Genomic DNA, 19580 nt, shown 5'->3' on the forward strand with positions numbered 1-19580 from the left:
GTATATCTTGATCTTCATTATTATTTTCAAAGTATTCTCTGGCAGTAGTGCTGTTACTTTTTAAAAATTCTACTATTTGATGTTTCGTGTTTACCAATGTTGTGGCTTTTGATTTATTCATGTTTTCGGTAGAATCTTGACCTCAGGTGAATAAAACTAGCTAGGGGAGTTATCCATTCATCAATTTTTCTGTAAACATCCCCATATAAATAAATGAGTTTGCGTGTGTGCTAACATTTGCTAAAAGATTCAGATTAACGTCAAGCAATCGCTGTAAACATCTTTAAAACTTTTATTTATTGTGTCCTCGTTACATAAGCTCGATTATTGTTAAAGGTGCACCTTAATGGAATCAGATTTGTATACATGAATAATTCCGGTACAATAATGAATTGATTTACATTTCATAACGGATTCAAAGCAACGTAAGGACACAACCTTAGTGAATAACATAAACCTTGGTTTAAACCATAAATTCGTGGTGCAATCAACTTGAGGCTATGTAGTTATATACACATCACATTACGACGTATTAATTAGAGCTAGACGTAAAGGAGTGCATTGTCAGCTATGTAAGCTATATACTCGTAGTCAGAGACGATAAGTCATGTATATTAGAGCTTCAAGGGAGGTGGAAGCTTAATACGAATATTGTAGTTTTTTTTTTAAGAAAAAAAGGCGAGAAAGGCTCATCAAATAATAATGAATGTTGATATTTGACATGTCTTTCAAACTTTGTACAACTGAAACGAACCGAGTCGACTATATAACTTTAAATTGAGTTTGTGTTTGAGAAACTCTTAAATTCACAAGGTCCAGAAGGTTTTATTTAAAGCGGCAATGGTCTTACTTTATGAATAAACTCAGCCAGGATATTATAGCTATTAAGACAACAAGAGGTTAATAAACAGTGTAAAAATCGGGGTCGTAGTTTAAATTCAAGCAACCGTTAGGGAGCGTCATTTTTAAACTATAAAACTTGTGTTGTCTTCAAATTTTTTTAACACTAATATTAGATGAGCAATTTTACGAAATTTAAAATTCTAAAATAATGTCAAAATTGACAAAATGTCAAGATAAGTGTATTTTATATATGTATGTACTTAAAAATAAAATATGATGTGATTGACGACGTATTTTACTGAACATATGTAAGCTTAAATGGATCATACCAACAGTATGAGATATTAATATTGGAAAAAAATAAAAAGTTTTAAATAAATATAGTCATACAACTGATTTGTGATGAAATGAGAATGACTAATTTTTGTTTATTAAAAAAATATATTTGTAAACTAAACAAAAGTAATCTACAATTTTAATACCAAATAGTTCCAGCTTTTATATACAGGATGCACCAGAACTCGCGCTCCAGAGAAAAACGTTAAATGCCGGCGGCAATAGGTCGCCAAAAAGTGCAGCCAAAGAAGTAATTTTTGCTTGCATAAGAGAGTTATTAGACTCTTAAATCCACCAATCCCAGAAGGGCACCTCAAGGTGTGATTGAAAAATTATATCCGTTGCTAGGTTACGAAAATAATACCAATTTGCCCAGAATTTTCATTAAATAGCTGGTCTACTAGAATTTTTAGTTTGACATTTATTAATTTGTGGGTGACATTACCTGCATTCTGTTAATTTTGCATTAAAGTCAATAAAGAAACTTGCGTACTTCTTCATGTTTTTCTGGTCTTACTCTCACTTGCTTCTTTGTTTCATAAAGATAACACACTAGTTTTCGAGCTCTAAAATTCATTTATCGGTTTGTTAATCTGTATCAGATCGAAGAAAAAGTTGAGAAGGAACAATACCTGTGAAGAAGTCGGTTCATCAGGAATTTCCAGAATGTTTCAAAATAATTTTTGATAGTTGTTGATAATAATTAACGATTCTGTCTCATTATACTCGTGTACAACCTCTTCAGCGAGAAAAATACTGGAAACTAGCAAGTTATGTCACCCACAAATTAATAAATGTCAAACGCAAAATTACAGTAGARCAGCTATTTTTTAAAATTCTGGACAAATTGGTATTATTTTCGTAACCTAGCAACGGATATAATTTTTTAATCACACCCTGAGGTGCCCTTCTGGAATTGGTGGATTTAAGAGTCTAATAACTTTCTTATGCAAGCAAAAATTACTTCTTCGGCTGCACTTTTTGGCGACCTATTGCCCCCAGCATTTGACATTTTTCTCTGAGGCGCGAGTTCTGGCGCACCCTGTATTTTTTTCCAACACTAATACCTTATACTTGTCGAGAGTAGTAATCACTCAGGGAAGAAAAGACACTTTCCTTCAGTGTAATACATATAATTTTTTCTACGATTCAGCAAGAAAAACAAATCTCACAATTTCCCTTAATATCTCAGTTTTGCCATTAAATATCTAGCAGCATGTCTTTCCGTTTCTATGAGGGAGATAAAATTTTGACAGATAAAATTTTTTWAACATTTTTTTCGTGTTTCTGGTATCTGGCGCGAGTTCTGACACAGCCTGTATATGGTTTAATTTGAAATCACTAACAGGAATGGTACAGAATCATTTTTATTTAAAATGTTATATGCCATTATTAAAACTTTTGTAAATAAAATAATAATTTTCCCATTAAAATATGACGGTATATTTTTAGCAATGGATTTTAAAATATATTAAAACAGTATTTCTATTATTATTAAAATATAAAAACCTAATAAATTAATCGAAAATACGTAATATTTTTGTGACAAACAAAATTTATTTATATGACATAAAAGCACGTATCAATTGCAAATTATTCTAGTTGAAAAATCAAAATATCAATTCGTYGGAAACACGTCATTGGTTGTTATAGCAAACATTGTGAAACAAACAAAACATCGTGTACCGATCCCACATCACACAGAATTATCATTTCATAGGCACAACTGTCTTCAACTTAAAGTGTACTAAAGTATATGAAAAAATACTAAAACAAATGAAACATTTTTACTTTCCTTATCCTATAAGGAAAGTATTGTAATCGGCTGAAATTTGACCTACCCAGATTTTTACTTTTCTGGACGAATTATTATAGCTTCAAGAAAAGTTGGTTTGGGCCATTGGGTCATGTGTGTGTCTTTGTCTGTAAACAGCATATCTCGAGAACGATAAGAGCTACAAACTTGAAATTTGGTATGTAAGTTACTTGTTGGAYGGGCACGCAGCACGAAACAATTGGTAAAAATCGATCGCATAGTTCGGCCGCAAAGACCAAAAATCGGCCGCAAAATTATACGGTTGAATTCATGGGGATAAAAATTATTTAGAATCATGAAATATACTTTATTAAACAGTAAAATGTGATAAAATAAAAATAATAATGGGTGCCAAAGTAAAAAAATGCACCCTAGACTCGAACCCGCGACAACTATCATCTATTTCGCGTGAAATCCGGCAGGTGGCACTGACGCAAACGTTAGGTTTGCTACTCGGATTTCCAACACTAAATTATTGTCGTAAGGATGTTTTCCAGATAAGTGGGATAAGGAAAGTCGTGTGATGTTCACACCAGATTTTTTTTAAACTTTTCAATATAGTTGTCTTTCGGTAGTGTGAATTAAAAAAATCATATCAAATTTTGACAGTAACATATATTCGATGCAGTGTTATCAGTCGCTAGCTATACTAGTGTACACACAGTKGACTCAACGTGGGTCTCGATCTCCGATAACGTTATCAAAAACGTCGTAACGACTACGTTGATAAGGTTAAAGATTGGAAAAATCTAAAAGTAAAACTGTTAGATTACGCTAATTCCACTCGCAGCAACCGTTCGCGCTTRTTGTGTATGTGTTTTGTGTTCGTCCTTTGTGTTGTATTGTCCTGGTGCATGTGTGTRTGTTGTCCTTATCCGTCCACAGCAGGCGCTGATTGTCATTTTACCGCTTATAGACGCCGAATCCCGGTAAGACTCCTTCCTTTCGCTTTTCTCCTAACACGTGCGTATTTTTAGAAAGGACGCGTCGCGATGCCGTTACTTAGCAACGTAACTTGTAACCTGCAGCTTATGAAACCTGTTACATTGTTTACTTTTGTGTGGCGATGCCGGAATGATATATCGGGATTTTGTATTGCCCTCTCCGGGCTTTTGTTTGACATTTCTACAAGTTTTCTTTGTCTGAAAGACGACGAGTGTGTATGTTACACGATTCGATATTAATTAGTTTTGTGAAACCTAATAGCGATAATGAAATAACCGGAAGGCTTCTGTGCCTCATTGACCCTATGTGAGTCGTTAAAATGTTCTACCTCACGTGATTCGAATAAATATAAAGGATGGGGATGAGACGAAGATAATTGGGAAGAAATTATCGACGTGATGGGTTGTTGACTAGTCGACTGGATATAAAATAAACAAAAAACTATTGTCACAATTTACAATCTTAAAAGTATTATAAAGTAATAACAATTTCAGTTCATTTGAGATTATAACATGTATGTATACACGCTGATCAATATAATAATATATTATGTTATTAGGAGTAAATGTAATAGGAGTAGTTTATATGGCGAAGCTCAACGTTGATGGTGCCGAACGCAGTGAGACAAATAATTCAGCTCACTTTTTCTCTAACGAACATATACTATTTTATCTGTAAACGTGTTCAAATCGAAAGTGATAAGCAACATAATAATTAACAAGTAAATGACCAATATAATCAGGACGCTTTGCATTAGGTAAAGGTTATGGCAAAAGTAAAAACTGTGGCGAAAAAACAGAGTTTTTATTCTATGAAAAGATTTATTTTTCTGACGTTTGCGAATAATAGTATATTACAAACCGAGCAAGGAAAAGCTTCATTATAGCCGAGCGTTGGCTAACTGTTCGAGWGCGAAGCTTGTTATTTTTGTYACTATTGTCATGGTACACAAAATTAATTAGTATGATGTAAGACTCAATTAAATTATTCTGAATTTATTATTATTTTTTATCACCTTAATTATTTCCCATTTTTTAATTGTAATTATCATTACGACATTTTCGACATTTTAGTTTCAAATTATTATTATTCATCATTGTTTTTTTCCTATTTTGGATTCGAGCAGTTCTCGAAAATTGATTCTGAAATAAAATAGGTAAATAACTCAGAAAAAATGCAAGTGGTAAGATTTTTTTTGATATAGTAATTTTTTTTTTGTGAAATATGAGATTAAAAAATATACAAATTAGAAGGGCGAATCAGAAACAGAAACTGCATTCAATGTCTCTCATATTGTTTCATGATTCAATTAATATTTTTTTGTTTATAAAATCCTACACATTGCACAATAAAAATCGCAATTATTTGTGTTGATTTAACTATTCCATTTTGTAGTTTTTTTATTATTGGTTTTAAAATAATTTAAAATAATTATGTTGCACTAAAAATCATTATTTCTTTTCACATTTGTAAAATTTAAATAAAAACAGCGTGTTGTGGTTATTGCAACTATTTTTCAATAGATAAAAATTTATTAATCACTGAAGCATGAACACGTTTTAACAATTCAGTTTTATTTTTATTACATGTATAAAACTAAAATTATATTATATTTAGTTTTTATTTGAGAATCACTAATGAAACCACGTAATTAAAATGTGACATGACTAAACACTAGTGGCATTAAATATAACTTTTATTCAGTTTCTATGCAAAGCACTGAAATTTAAAATTATTTTGCTGAAAGACGAACTGAAAATTAATTAAATTTTGTTTTTAAATTTAGCTGGAAAATTCGAGATCTTGATATAATTAAAAAATAAGTATTTAGTACTTTACGGAAAACAATTAATTATTTGGGTGTTTATTTTAATGAAAGATTTGAGTGTCATCCTGTTTTTCATTAAGAGTAAATTGTTATTTAATTGACGAGTATTTTTTATATCCAGGGAAAGTACCAAATCGAACCAATGTAAAAATAGCACATTGTATCTCTCCACGTAATTGTGTTGAAAAATTATTTCTTGTATTTTTAGAACGACAAATTTAAAACATCGAAACTGACCTTTCTMCTATGTTTACACATGTCATCGTAATTACGAGTTTATTACTCTCYTATAGGTGTGCARCAACTGTGAATTTCTTGGAGTTTGTTCAAAAATATCTCGTTGAGGTACATTAAACACGTGTCACATCAAATCAACACCTCCATCGGCCGAAAAACAAACATCAAATGACAATTTACATGAGTGAAACATATTTAATTGGCCATTACGTTGCTTCTGCTTCTCCAGTTGATTTCACCGCTTAATGAATAAATATTACAGTTAATGTTTACTTGAATAATATTTAATTAATTAATTGCTTCATTTTTATGTTTACTTTGAAGAAAATTGTTGGGGAATATTCGCAAATTAAAGTAATTTAAATGTGGCGCTTTGAGAGCTTCACCAGTGGACATACTTTTTATTTTATTATTTTCATTTTAATTTAATGAAGGGAAAAATATGTATACAGATGAAGCAACGGATGCTAGGTGTCAAGTCTCGAAATAATATTTTTTTATAGGTATTTATTTTATCATTTTTAGTAGCGCTTTTTTTGTCATGTTAATAACGGTATCAATAACCGTACATGACACTTAATTTAGATGTTCAATTTTATTTATGTAAAAATGTTACATAACCTCAATTCAATGTTTTTTTCTCGGATTTTCCTTTGAATTAGTTTGTTATATCGGACTGAGATTGGCAGAATTTTCCTGACATTTCATAATGAAAGTCTTTATACTTCATTTCTGAAACATCTTTTGCTTTGAAATAATAGGCTAGGGCCTGTCATTTTATTCTTTTCTTTGAATTATTTCAAACACTTGGAAGAATAAATATTGTGTATCAGTTCTGTTTGGTCAACAGAGTTTATTTTTAAAAAGAATTCTTTCACTCAATGTCTATTTGCAATAAAATAACTTGAAATTTGTGTTTCGATTCAGTTTGCATTTATCCATCAAACATAAAGTGATTTCATACTGCAACGTATAAAATTGAAGTTATCGTTGCTTCGGTATTCTATCCCAATTTTGTCTTTATCAGCGAAATAGAAATGGCGTTATTGACTTTGTGATTCGATGACATTTATGCTAGGTGTGCAATGTCTGCATAACGTGAAATTTTCAAACTGCATTTTGTTTGACTTTTGTTTTGTTTTGTCCTCGGTGAGCGACTTAGATCAATCTTGATCAGTCAATTGTGATATCAGTCCATCTTTAACAGTAAGGAAAGTATCTGTGGTCAAATACACTGGAAACATGTCGCATCCATCATTCAAATATAACTTTGTTGGACGGCTTTCCATCGAGTTATATTTATATAAATCAATCTTACCCTTCATCTCGGACAAAATCGAAATTTAATATCCGTAATGCACAGATGGCTTCTTATTACGGTGCTCTGGATCATCTTTAAGATGAAACTAGTTTTAACAAGTTTCTAATAAATTACTAATCAGACGGTTGGAACATKAATTTTCACAAAATTGGAAAAACAACACTGGAACTTATCATTTAATGGAAGGYAAAATGTGATGAGTAAAATATGATGAGTTTGGAAACTTCGTAATTTGAATTAAACTTTTTACTATTACAAAATGTGCATTAAAGAAATTTATAAAGATGAATTAAAGCTTAATTAAAACAATGATAAATAACCAAATTGGGATAATATAAAACTAGTTTAACGAGGTATAAATAACTCTAATGTTGTTGTTGCAAAAGAATAATATAATATTATAATGAACCCTTATTTGAGTTATAGTTGCTTTTGTAAAATTTAAAATTTAAAGTTAAAGTTAAAGAAAAACATTTTAGTTTTGATTAAAGTTTTGATATTATTGCTATACTGTTTAAAACCATTAAAAACTTTCCAAATGGAATAATTTTGTTTATATATTTTTCAACGCAATTTGAACTTTATTACTTAGGTAACAGCAAATGTAACATAAGATCAAGTAATAAAAAAATAAAAATAAATGTGTCGTTATCAGAGTTATCTGAAAATGTAATTAATTTACTATCTGCATATGAAACGTGTTTTAAATAAAATTCTTGATTTAATTTGATACTTAAAATGCTTTAAAAACATTTTGAAATAATTTGCAAAACCAAAAAATTTTAGTTCTTTTAAGTGTTGTATTACTTTTTGTTAATAGCATGAAAAACTAGAATTAATTCAAGATGGATTTCTTTAGTTTATACTWCAAATAACTAAAAAGTATTTATTTGAAATCTAAATTTTTGCTATGACTGAAGCAGTTTTTTTCAAATATTTGTAAAAAGTTTAGTTTTATATATCACTTAGAATATTAGCATATTGAATAACAAATGACAATTAAATTGAAGGATGGCTTTGAGAATGTGTGCGAAATTAAAAAAAATGGATAAAAATCTACTAACAAATGGCAATTTGCTATGAAAAATATTTTGACAAACACTTTGATAACAACTAACTTTTAAACCGAATAAACGAAGATTTTGGAGCGCTATCTTTATTTGCCATTGCTTTAAGACAAAGTGCTCCAGTTTTCAGCTCAATTTAATCTAGAAAACATGTCACTTATGTAAGTTATGTATTGGTATTGCTTGTTTCAGTTGTTTTATCCGATACATAAAATATTAGATTTTTTTAATTCTTATTTTTGTGGGTTTAATGAGGTTTTCTAATAAAGATTTTGGTTTTGTTGTTATTACATTTTATTCGCTCTTTGTACTGTTACATATTAACATATTATAATCTGTTACCTATTTATTTATTTTTATTTCTACTGTTATTTCATTGTTGAAGTTCTCATTTTGTTTAGTAATAAATTTATTTGTTCGTAATGTGTAAACGGTCGTTTTACTCTTTTGTCCTTTATAATTAGTTTCCCAGATGGAGTTTGATCTCCATGAAATTTGAAAAATTTGAAAATGGCCTTGTCGTTAACCCACTTTGCGTCCTGAAATCGAATTATACACAAAGAGTCGTAACGAGATTGGGATGGTTGCATTAAACGGCCTGTGATTTTTGCGACTGCTTCAGCTTGTGCAAGCACTTTTTCTCCCTGTAGACCCCGATGAAGGGAGTCTGATTTCCTGTCTATCAGCCTTCGAGTGCACTCGAGACTCAACTGCCTTTGACATGAGAAACTTACATAGTCCTTAAAATTTTATTACGTCGACCGAATCACGCATCTTTACTTTTCATATCCGTTCTTTCCTATCGACTAATTACGTTTCGCAGTAAAAGTGCACAGCGCGAATGGATTGTAAAAATAATGACTGGGGTCGGTCAGACGGCAAATAAAGTACTAAAGTGGATTTTATGCGGGGCCGAAGTTTAACTTCGTAAAACGTAACACAATTAAACGGAATTAAATCAGTGTTTGTATTTATTGTGCTTTTTTGGAGATTTAATGCGCTTCCTTTGATCCGGTCGGCTAACGATATCTTAAAACCCTCACGTTGCACGAACATATTCTGAATAACAAAACTTGGAAAGTGGATCAAGTTTGGCTTTTTCTCTGTGTTGGGAGATCGGTTCACCTGTGGGCATTTGCTAGAAATGGAGATTAAATCGAATACAAGTCGGGCTTTGTTTTGCAAATATATTACAAGCGTACCTATACATTTTCTTCATTTTTAATTTTACTAAGAAAAATGCGGTCACGATTTTTACGAAAAATAAGTGGTTTCTAAATTTGTTATTTTTTAGGGTCGAAGGGTAGAAACATATTGATTCTGTAAAAGTAGAAGCATTTAAAGGTAAGTTAATTTTTCTATATTACTGATTTTAAGCTAATAACAGAAGGGTAAACGCGAGTACATTTTATACAATGTATATAAAAATATAATTTACAAAATTAATTTTGTTTGAGAAATTTTTTAAATTTTATAAATACGAGTATGTTCATGTTTTAAATGTGCACAAGTGTGTATACATAGTGTCTCCCAAATGTCAAACTAATTGTTTACAACTTTCAACACCTATTTAATTTAGATCAGCATTAAACAAATTAAAAAGATTTCGATTTTTTTTAAGTTACAGATTTTAAATGTTTAAGTATTTATTTATCTTATATACAATGTGCCAGATTTTCTTTAGTGCGTACATTTTTTACATTTAGACTCTCCTAACGAAAACTATAGTAACTCAAAAATTACAGCTTTGAGAAAAATTGCATGGGATCTTTGATTGTTAATAAAAAATCAAGGAACTGTTTAATATTATTGAAAATTGCTAAGGGTCTAAATTTTGGTAATAGTATTGTTTATTCAAAGAACTTTTTTCTAATTGTTTTTGTATTTTGGGCCCTACATGAMCCATCGTATCTCAAAAACCAATTTTTATGAATTGCTATACTTTTCATTGGGAGAGTCGATTTAACATTTAGATTTCTTAAAATATATTGCAAATTTAATGGATTGAAAATACAGGGTGCGCTAGAACTCGCGCCCCTTTTCAAGTAAGGTAAGATACCAGGAACATGACAAAAATGTTTAAAAAATTCTATCTGTCAAAAAATTTTGACATCTATTTTTTTGTCATTTTTTTTATATCTATTTAATGATGCTGATGATCTTGTATATGTTTTTTTACAATTACTTAGTAAAGGGACAAAAATTTTGCCATTAAAAGCCACAAATAACATTGAACAGAGTTACAATTTAGGATACAGCTTCCTTGTTTCCTCTTTATAGCCTATAGCATAAAAACTTGGAAAATTATTTTTCCAACAGAAATAAATAGAGTCAAAGTCCAAACTTTAAATCCTCATAACTTCTAAATTTTTATAGATATTTTTTTTTTAACATTTTTTCCATGTTTTTGGTATCTTACCTTATATGGCATTTTTCGCGAGTTCTGGCGCACCCTGTATGTCTGTCTAGTTATTAAAAATTTTGGAAAACGCTTTGCTTATATTTTTTTAGTACCTTATAATTCATTATTATTAAAGAGAGTTTTTGGCGTTTTAGATATTTGTAAATTATAAATTTGTAAGTTCAAAGTTCACAAAATAACTAAGTATCACAATAAAGAAGTTTAACCTCAAAATTTTATAAATACATTATGTACAACATACAACTGAATGAAAACTAAAGAAGCACACAAATTATACCTAGTTTTAAATCAAAAAATATGTCCATTATTTTGAACAAAACTTTATTTAAAATGAGTTATCTCTTCTTTATGTTATTGAAAAAATAAGTAGCAAAAAACTCGAACGTTTTTATGATTCTAAATTATTATGCAAGACATATCAGTCGTGCTATTGCTTTCAGTAGGTGGGGTATTGTTTTAAACAATGAAAATTTGAATGTGAAAAAGTATTGTTTTCAAGACTTTCTCATGGTTTAAAGGTAAGTCTTAATTAATTGCTAAACTGAAACCGATAAACCTGCGATTTTTTTTTTGATGAAAAAAGTATTGTCGAGGTCATATATTTTACCGGAGATAAACTGTCTCCAATATCGGTTAAAATTAAAACAATYAGAAAGTTGTCGGGAGTTATGCCAAAACTTCAGCTGTTGAAACTTGAAAGTGACATTCGTTCCCAACCGTGAAGCAACTTTCATGATATAATTTTTTTTCCAAAATTACCACATCATCTGTGCATCTGCATTCCAAGCGCCAACCTAAAACAATAATAGTAACATTCTCGTTTTCACCTTATTAAATTACAGCGGTAGAGAGTTATAGCCGTGAATCTACCATTCTAGTTATATGAGCGATCTTATTGTACACAGCACGAAAATGTGCTGATTTAGGTGAAAATGTTTGACATTTCGTAACATTAATTCCGTTAGAAGTTGCTTACAAACCTTTTGGGACCTCTAACACGACTCGAGAACGGTTTATATGTACGTACAATGTAAGTTCGAATAAACGGTCATAAATTAATTATATCGGGAGACAGGTAGAAAAACATTTTAATTTACTGCTAAGGACATCGCATTAACAAACTTTAGAGATGAAAAGTGTGGAAAGTTGCGGCCAAATGGGAAAAATGTAACTAATTTGTCATTTTATTTACGCGATACCTAAAATAAAAAGCAATTTTCATTGTTCGCTACTAATAGAGATTACATTATTATAGGTTTTATTAATTATGAAATTAGTTGCACTTTAATTCAAGTCTCTTAATTATTTACACTTTTATGTGATCATCAATATTCTGAAAATCTAAAGAAAAATCTAAATTGTATTAAACAAAAATTTCACTAATTTTGAAGCAATAAGACTTGTTCACGTTTAATTAAAACGTAGACTGGATTTGAATTTTTACGCTAAGTGTGGTCTCTTCTTTTAATTAACAGCGACGGCTAGAGTCTGCATTCCCACGTTCGTATCCTACTTGTCGTAAACTTAATCTCGTCTCGTTCATTTTACAAGGATATAAACGCTCCTTGCTGCACCCGAATTGTGAGAAAGAACGAATAGAGTTATTAAAGACGAGTGTGCACTCAGGACAAGTACCCGACTAATAAGATGCAAAGTAAAACCACCAAACTATACAAACTTGAACTTTACCAGGTCCAACTTAGGGCGACATAACAGAACCGGACTAACATGCTAATATTACAGTCACGTGAACTTTCAAGTTGCATATTTCGAAGTTATAACCCGAGCCATTTTTGTAGGTTTTTATCAACATGTTTGTGGTCAATGCGGGTCTTTGATATTTATTTGCGATAAAACTATTGTGGGTCTCTGATTCAATCTACGTGTGCATCAAACACAAGCCATAAATGGGGAAACGGAAATGGAAAAACATCGAGGCTTTTCTTTGACTGACTTGTCCCAAAGTAGAATTTATCTTTACAATATGAGTTCATGAGATATTTTGTGGCACATTTTTTCAATTTCACATGACTGGCTCCATTTGTTATTTTCTTTTCTAATTTTAAATGTAGAGTTGATAAAACAGTGCGGAAACGTAGCGAAGGTTGGTTACAGATATCTAAAAAAATATTTTCCCACTTTTTCTGTAAGAGATTTTTGTATCTTTTGTAATAATAAAACTCGAAGTAAAGGATAATTAAAATTGTGACTTTACAAGTTTAACGTCTACGTAAATTCTGAAATAAAGTAAAGTAAATGAGGTTTAATGTTTTCATTCTTACGTTGGAAAGAATTTATTTGTTGTTTTTATTTACATTAGACGCAGTTGGTAATTAAAAACAATATATTTTTTAGTCGTTTAATATTATTTATTTACAAGGTAAAGCTTGTGTTTGTTGGAAATGCAAAATGCACAGTTTGCTACATTTTTAGAGAAATAAATATTAATTTTTATTCATTTTATGGTTTTAAACTGTTTTTATAGAAGTACAGAAATGATATTTTTTTATTGAATTTTATTCCTGGAATATAATTATGAACAAGTTTTTATTTATTTTATAGAAAAAATAAGTGTTCTTTAGAAAGTGTTTTTGCACTACGACCCAAACAAATAGGTAGATAAGTATATTGCATTAAAAAAAAAAATGAAAACTGCAAAACAGTTTATGCGACATACCTATAGTTATTACTGTTATTAGTAGGGTTAGTAGGATTTTAGCAAAAATGTCTTTTTGATTCTATTTAAGGCCCGTGGACGGAACCCAAAATTTTAAGCGTTTTATACTAGAGTTGTACACAATAGCTGTTTTAGTTCTTAAAATGAGTTTTTTCCGGACTCAATAGTACCTACGTAAAATGATTATTTTAAGTACTCAGTCCCCAAAAAGAGTTTTTCGGGACGAAAAAGTCAATTTGGTTACTAGTTACTACGATGGCAAAATTTTTGTAATTAATTGTGAAAGCTTTAACAAAAAAATGTTTGTAACAATTACCTAAAAAACACATAAATTAAAATACATATGTAAAAAAAAGTATGTATTCAAGAAGTGCTACACCGGGCACAAATGTGTTTAGAAACAGATGGCACTCATTTCGAGCATTTAATAGAATAAATTAACTTATTTTCTTTAGGGATTCCACAAATTACAAAATAAGCACGTTTTAATTTATGTTTTTTTTAGGTAATTGCGTTAAGAAAAACGAGGATTTTGTTCACAAATGACAGTACTCTAAATGTCATTTTTTTATATGATGGAAAAAAGTAGTTACTATTATTTATTAATTTTCCTTATTATTTATTTTTACAAGTGACAGTATGTTTATTTATTAAGAAAAATCTTGTCACAAAAAATCAAATATTTGTGCATACACATATTTAAAAAAACATGTTCTACTAAAATATGTAACATATACAGGGTGATTCACATAACTTTACGACCCTGACGAACTTTAAATGCAACCAGTAATACGTTACTTAATTATAACTTGATTCAAAAAGACTAATAATTATAAACTTATTCGAGATTTGGCCATCCTTCATAAAWATCTAATAACGCCAATCAATAAATAAATGACTACAATGGAGCAACAACACATTTTTATTTTAGTAAAGAAACGGTGAAATGTGTGAAATAGTAAAAAAAACAGTAAAATAACTCAAAAAACTAAACAAAAACTAGAGAACCTAATGCAACAAATTTTCAAACTGATATCCATTATTTTGTAAACATGGTTGAATGGTCGTCACAAAAGACTGTCGAACTCTCACTAAAATGTCTGGTGTAATTTCTCGGCATGCAGTATGAATTATATTTTTCAGAGTTTTCATATCTGCAAACGGAGTTTCGTAAACTTTGTTCTTGAGGGTCCCCCATAAAAAGTAGTCTAGGGGTAACAACCGGTACTACGTAGTGGCCATGCGTTTTACTACCGACGACTGGCTAATGCCAATTTCTCTCGAAAGTTGCCTCTGGCTGACATGTGTGTTATTGTCCACAGTTTTGATAACCAATTTAGGCGTAGTTCAACTTCCAATTGTCTAAAAATTATGTCTGTCGGATAACGACGCCGCCACTGCGGCTGGTACTGCATTTTTCTAACACTCACTATACATAAATCAATATCATGTCGACTCTTTCGTCATTAGAATACATTTCTAATCAACAAAGATTTTTGAAATTTTACAAAAACCAGTTGTCAATTATAAATGTCATTGATGTTAGGGGTGTCCGGATTTCATGCTAATTAAACATTACTAAGAGTATCAAGTTACAAATGTATAATGTATAATGTGTTTCATTTAAAGTTCGTCAGGGTCGTAAAGTTATGAGAATCACCCTGTGTATTGTGTAATATGTAATATGTACCATATACCTATTGTCCTATTAAAAAAAAACTGTTGACTATTGTTATTTTGACATATGCCATTTTGGCAGCGGCATTTAATGCAGTTTGATGTGCGTTTTACGAAAATATATACTTTATGGGGCATATTATTATAAGTTATAACAGGCAATCTGGGACACCCGGTATAGCTATTGCCACTTCTGTCACTTTTCACAATGTTTTTTTCTTTATGAAATAATGAAAGCCTCTATGACTCAAAGTAGAGTACAGTGATAACACAGATGTTTCTTTTTCACAGAAATTAAAAGTTTTTAACCAATTTCTCCTTAAAAATGTAGTTGCGACGTTGCCAATGTGACGTTAGCTATAGCACCGGATTGAGTTTACAAGGGGAAATTTTTTATTTTCTTTTTTTTGATTTTGCTCCAAAATTGCAAACTGCATATTTGCTTAACCTGAAACGCGCAAAGTTGTAATTAAAACTTTATTATTATTCTGACTCAGTGAAAGTTCATTTTTCTCTTGATTTTCGACAAAGTAAAAGTGTTTACCCAAATTAAAATTAGAAAATACTAAATAAAATTAAAAAAAATATTTATTTTCTAGGATTTTATAATCTGTTTTCTTATTATAATGTCCTAAATCCGGTTTCTAGTTATCAGATTTTTATTTTGTTTTTTTAATCTTATTCTCTAATTATAATTGAAATAAAACTGTCAGTAGTCTTGACGTTTTATATCAGTAAAAAATTGAATAGCAATTTATGTTTGATTGGTTTTGCATTAAAGATATTTTGGTGTTTTTAAGACTGAAAAACGCAATAGAAAATTTGTAGAAAAGGTATTTTTCTTGTCAGCCAAAAATGAAATCTAGATTAATCTAAGTTATAAAATCTGACGTCCGTTAATCACTTGTTTGTTATCAATTATCATAGTGACAATTTGAAAATAATTATATTTTATTTTTTAAAGTTATTTCTGCAATACTTTAATTTAATTTAAATATTTAATAAAGTTTATGATGCGTATTAAAAAAACAAACAAAATTTTTGATTATGAAATAAGCTGCTATCAACTCTTTTGCCAAAATTTCGACTTTTAAAATGACAGACTTTAATATTTAGGATTTTTCATATTTTGCAGATACACGAACAATAATTAGGTTACAAACACACAGGAACCTGAAACAGAAATAAGAAGGCTGTTTGAAATCTTCGGTAACGTTGTATTTTTAATAATATTAAGTAATAATAATAAATAATATGTATTAATAATTTAACAGTATCACTAATGTTTTTTCGTTCATATTTTGTGTAATTTGTGGAAAATTGTTTGTTTTTTCGTAAAAGTCACCGAGGCCATCTCAAGATTAATGTTCTTGTATATTGGCAATTTTTGTGTTTTCTTCCGTCCTTTTACTTAACATCAAACCAAAATTGATTGCAGTTATCTTCTGGTAAATAACTATAATGTGGCTTTCGCACAAATAGTGCGTCGTTTATCACCCTAGCTTTATATTAAGTCTGTGGACGCGACAGCTTCGTGATACGTCTTCATATTCCATCATTCCAACCCAATAAGTCGTCTCCATCCTTATTCCTCACGTTTTTAATACGCCGTTTGATTTCTTCTTTTCTTTTCCTTTTCTTCAATAATTCACATCTTATCTTTTATGACCGCACTATCACAACCGTTAACTTTATTGAAAACAATGCTCTCGGTAATAATTTCAAGGTTTTTCAAACACCCACTTTTCATTGTTTGGAATATTCGAAGAAAAATCACGTCGGATTCCTAACTGGATTTCGGCTGTCGCATGAACATTGCAATCATCAATCTTGAAAAAATAATATATTCACGCACACATACACAGCCGAAAACAGGAATTTCTCAGCCCCAACATCAAGAGCACATGTTTCTGACCCTCCATTATGAAGACGTATGCTTCTTATTAATCCTGACATGGCGAGCATGTTTTTTTTATTAGTTTAGTAAAACTCGTTCGATCGCCTTTTTCTCTGTTTGTCTTCGCCTAGAGTTATTTAGAAAGAAAACACCGAAACGAATAAGTTTCACTTCGGGTTATTACCCAATTGGTTTATTCAATATATCGGCACGTACACATGTGGGGGAGACTTACGCCAAACGAGTTTTGCGTGTTTTACTCTAACGAAGGTTCTTATATGCACATCTGCAACAAATTAGCGAAAGCTTTTTTAAATTAAAACGTGCAGTATTTGGAGTGTATTGAACAAAACATTACTTTGATTATTAGCTAAAATATTCAAAATTTTCTAAAAATTGAAGCGACTTATTATTTATTATCAGTTTTTATTGCAACTACTCTTACGTTTCTTGAATTCTTGAATTTAACAACATCTAATAATTAAATTTTAGTCAAAATAAAACATCCAATGAAAATATTGGTAACTTTTTTAATTACTACTTAGAAAATATTTACTACTAATTATGCTCAGAAGGTTAGGAATATAATTAAAACACAGCAATATTTACATTGCTTTATTTATTTTGTTCTCCCTCTTTTCAACTCAGTATAAAACGTATTTTTTTGTAACACAATGAAGTTAAATAAAAACGTCGAGAAATTTGCTTATTTGATGATGTTGGACTAGTTAATTTAATTAATTTTTGGACACCATTTTGGAATTGTTTATTTTTTTTTATTTAAACAAGAAAACATTAGCCAAGACCCTCTATTACGTCTAGATTGAAAGATATAATAATTTTAAGAAGTCATAAGTACTAGTCTTAAGAGTATTCTAATTAATTAATATTAATAGTTAGTAAATATTTTAGTAAGAGTAAAATTAAATTACATAGAGGAAAATCAAAAAATGGTAAAAAACTATTTACAAAATACTCTTTCCTTTTATTATTTTCGTTAAAATTCCAAATAAAATACTGAAAACACTGGATTGTAAAATTTCAGAAATATTTAATATAAATAACAACACTAAATTAGAAATTAAACTACCATTTTATTTAAAAAAAGCATGTTGATTATTAAGTATAATTTGATTTTATTTTGTTACAATTTGAGACTACGCTCAAGAAAGTAGGTATTACTCTTATGTAGAGCAAAAATTAATTTTTATGAGATGTAAAAAAGTACAAATATTGTAAATCTTACATAACAGGTTATTACCACGAGTTATTGTTTGCGTGAAATTGTGGTGGAGGCGCCGGGATAGTAATATTAGTAATATTAAGAAAGCAAAAGTACGAGTAATATTAAATTACTTTTGCTCTTTGTTGACACATTATTATACATAGAACTTTAGGAGGACACAAATAGCTTATTAAGTAAGCTATAAAGTAAAACATTAATAAAAGAAGATAAAAATTATTAAAAAAAATTAGGGATAGTTTTATAATCAAATTAAAGATTAAAGTTAATATTGGTTTAGAATGTGAAATTTTTGCCAAGAAGTCCGTACTAATCAGCATATTCTAAACAAGATCTAATTTAATGCTCCTTTAAATTTGTTTATGAAACTGGCTTTTAAACTTACAAACTTAAACATCAAATGTATTAAATACATATTTTAATATGTAACATAATGTTACATACAAGTAATAATGAGCCTAATTTTTTTTTAAAGCAACCAACATCATTTTTCAAAGATAACGTGGAAATTAAAATATTTTGCTTTAATAAATTAAATATAGTATAAAAAGTCAAACCTTGGAGAATTTGGTGAGAATTACTAAAATGTTAACGAAAAGACCAACAAGACTCTCATTTATGAAGAATGTTTAAAAAACTTTTCGCAGTCGGCACGTTTCTATCCAGCACCATATCCAAATAGGCGGGCTTCCTAAAACTGGAATAGTCATTTTCACTGACCGACATTTGTCAAAAATAAAAATACGATTACTACTTTTGACTAATTGTTGCTTTAAAAAAAAATCAGGCTCATTATTATTCGTGGGACAGCCTGTATAGCAAGTGGACAAAAATTAGGTAAAGTAAAAATTTGAAATTTTTAACAATACTAAAAATTGGAACTTTATTATAGAAATTAGATGTTACAGTACTTTTCAAATAAATATTTGTCTATAATTTACATTTAAAAATTTTATACGTTCTTTAAGTTATAAATTTAAACATTATTTGCATTCAATATAATTTTAAAAACATCCGTTACATTAATGTATTTTTCCAATTTGGTTGTGGTAAGCAACCATTGTGATATGTCGTCCAATGTGCTTAGTTAAATCACTAGTTATAAAATATGAGATTGTTTTAACATTAGTGTTAAAATAGCTAAAAATAACACTATTTTCATAGCAATGCCCTGAGACTCTTATGATTTTGGAAAATTATTGAAATCACAGATTTAAAATTCGATTTTGATGTCTATACTTTTCACAACCAAATTGCAAAAAATTTTGATG

General features: G+C 29.6%; 1 protein-coding gene across 1 annotated transcript in view; it reads left to right on the forward strand.

Moving 5' to 3' along the window:
* The first annotated feature begins 3773 nt into the window (after positions 1–3773).
* The window catches only part of LOC123015720 (CUGBP Elav-like family member 1), a 182276-nt gene continuing 166469 nt past the window's right edge, over positions 3774–19580 (forward strand). Inside the window, exon 1 of the mRNA XM_044415618.1 lies at positions 3774–3924. The gene's annotated coding sequence lies outside the window, so the exon portion shown is untranslated. The remainder of the gene's footprint in view (positions 3925–19580) is intronic.

This window comes from Tribolium madens, unplaced genomic scaffold (assembly GCF_015345945.1).
Source record: "Tribolium madens isolate multiple individuals breed KSU strain unplaced genomic scaffold, Tmad_KSU_1.1 Scaffold_19;HRSCAF=116;Tcas5.2_LG9, whole genome shotgun sequence".
NCBI lineage: Eukaryota > Metazoa > Arthropoda > Insecta > Coleoptera > Tenebrionidae > Tribolium > Tribolium madens.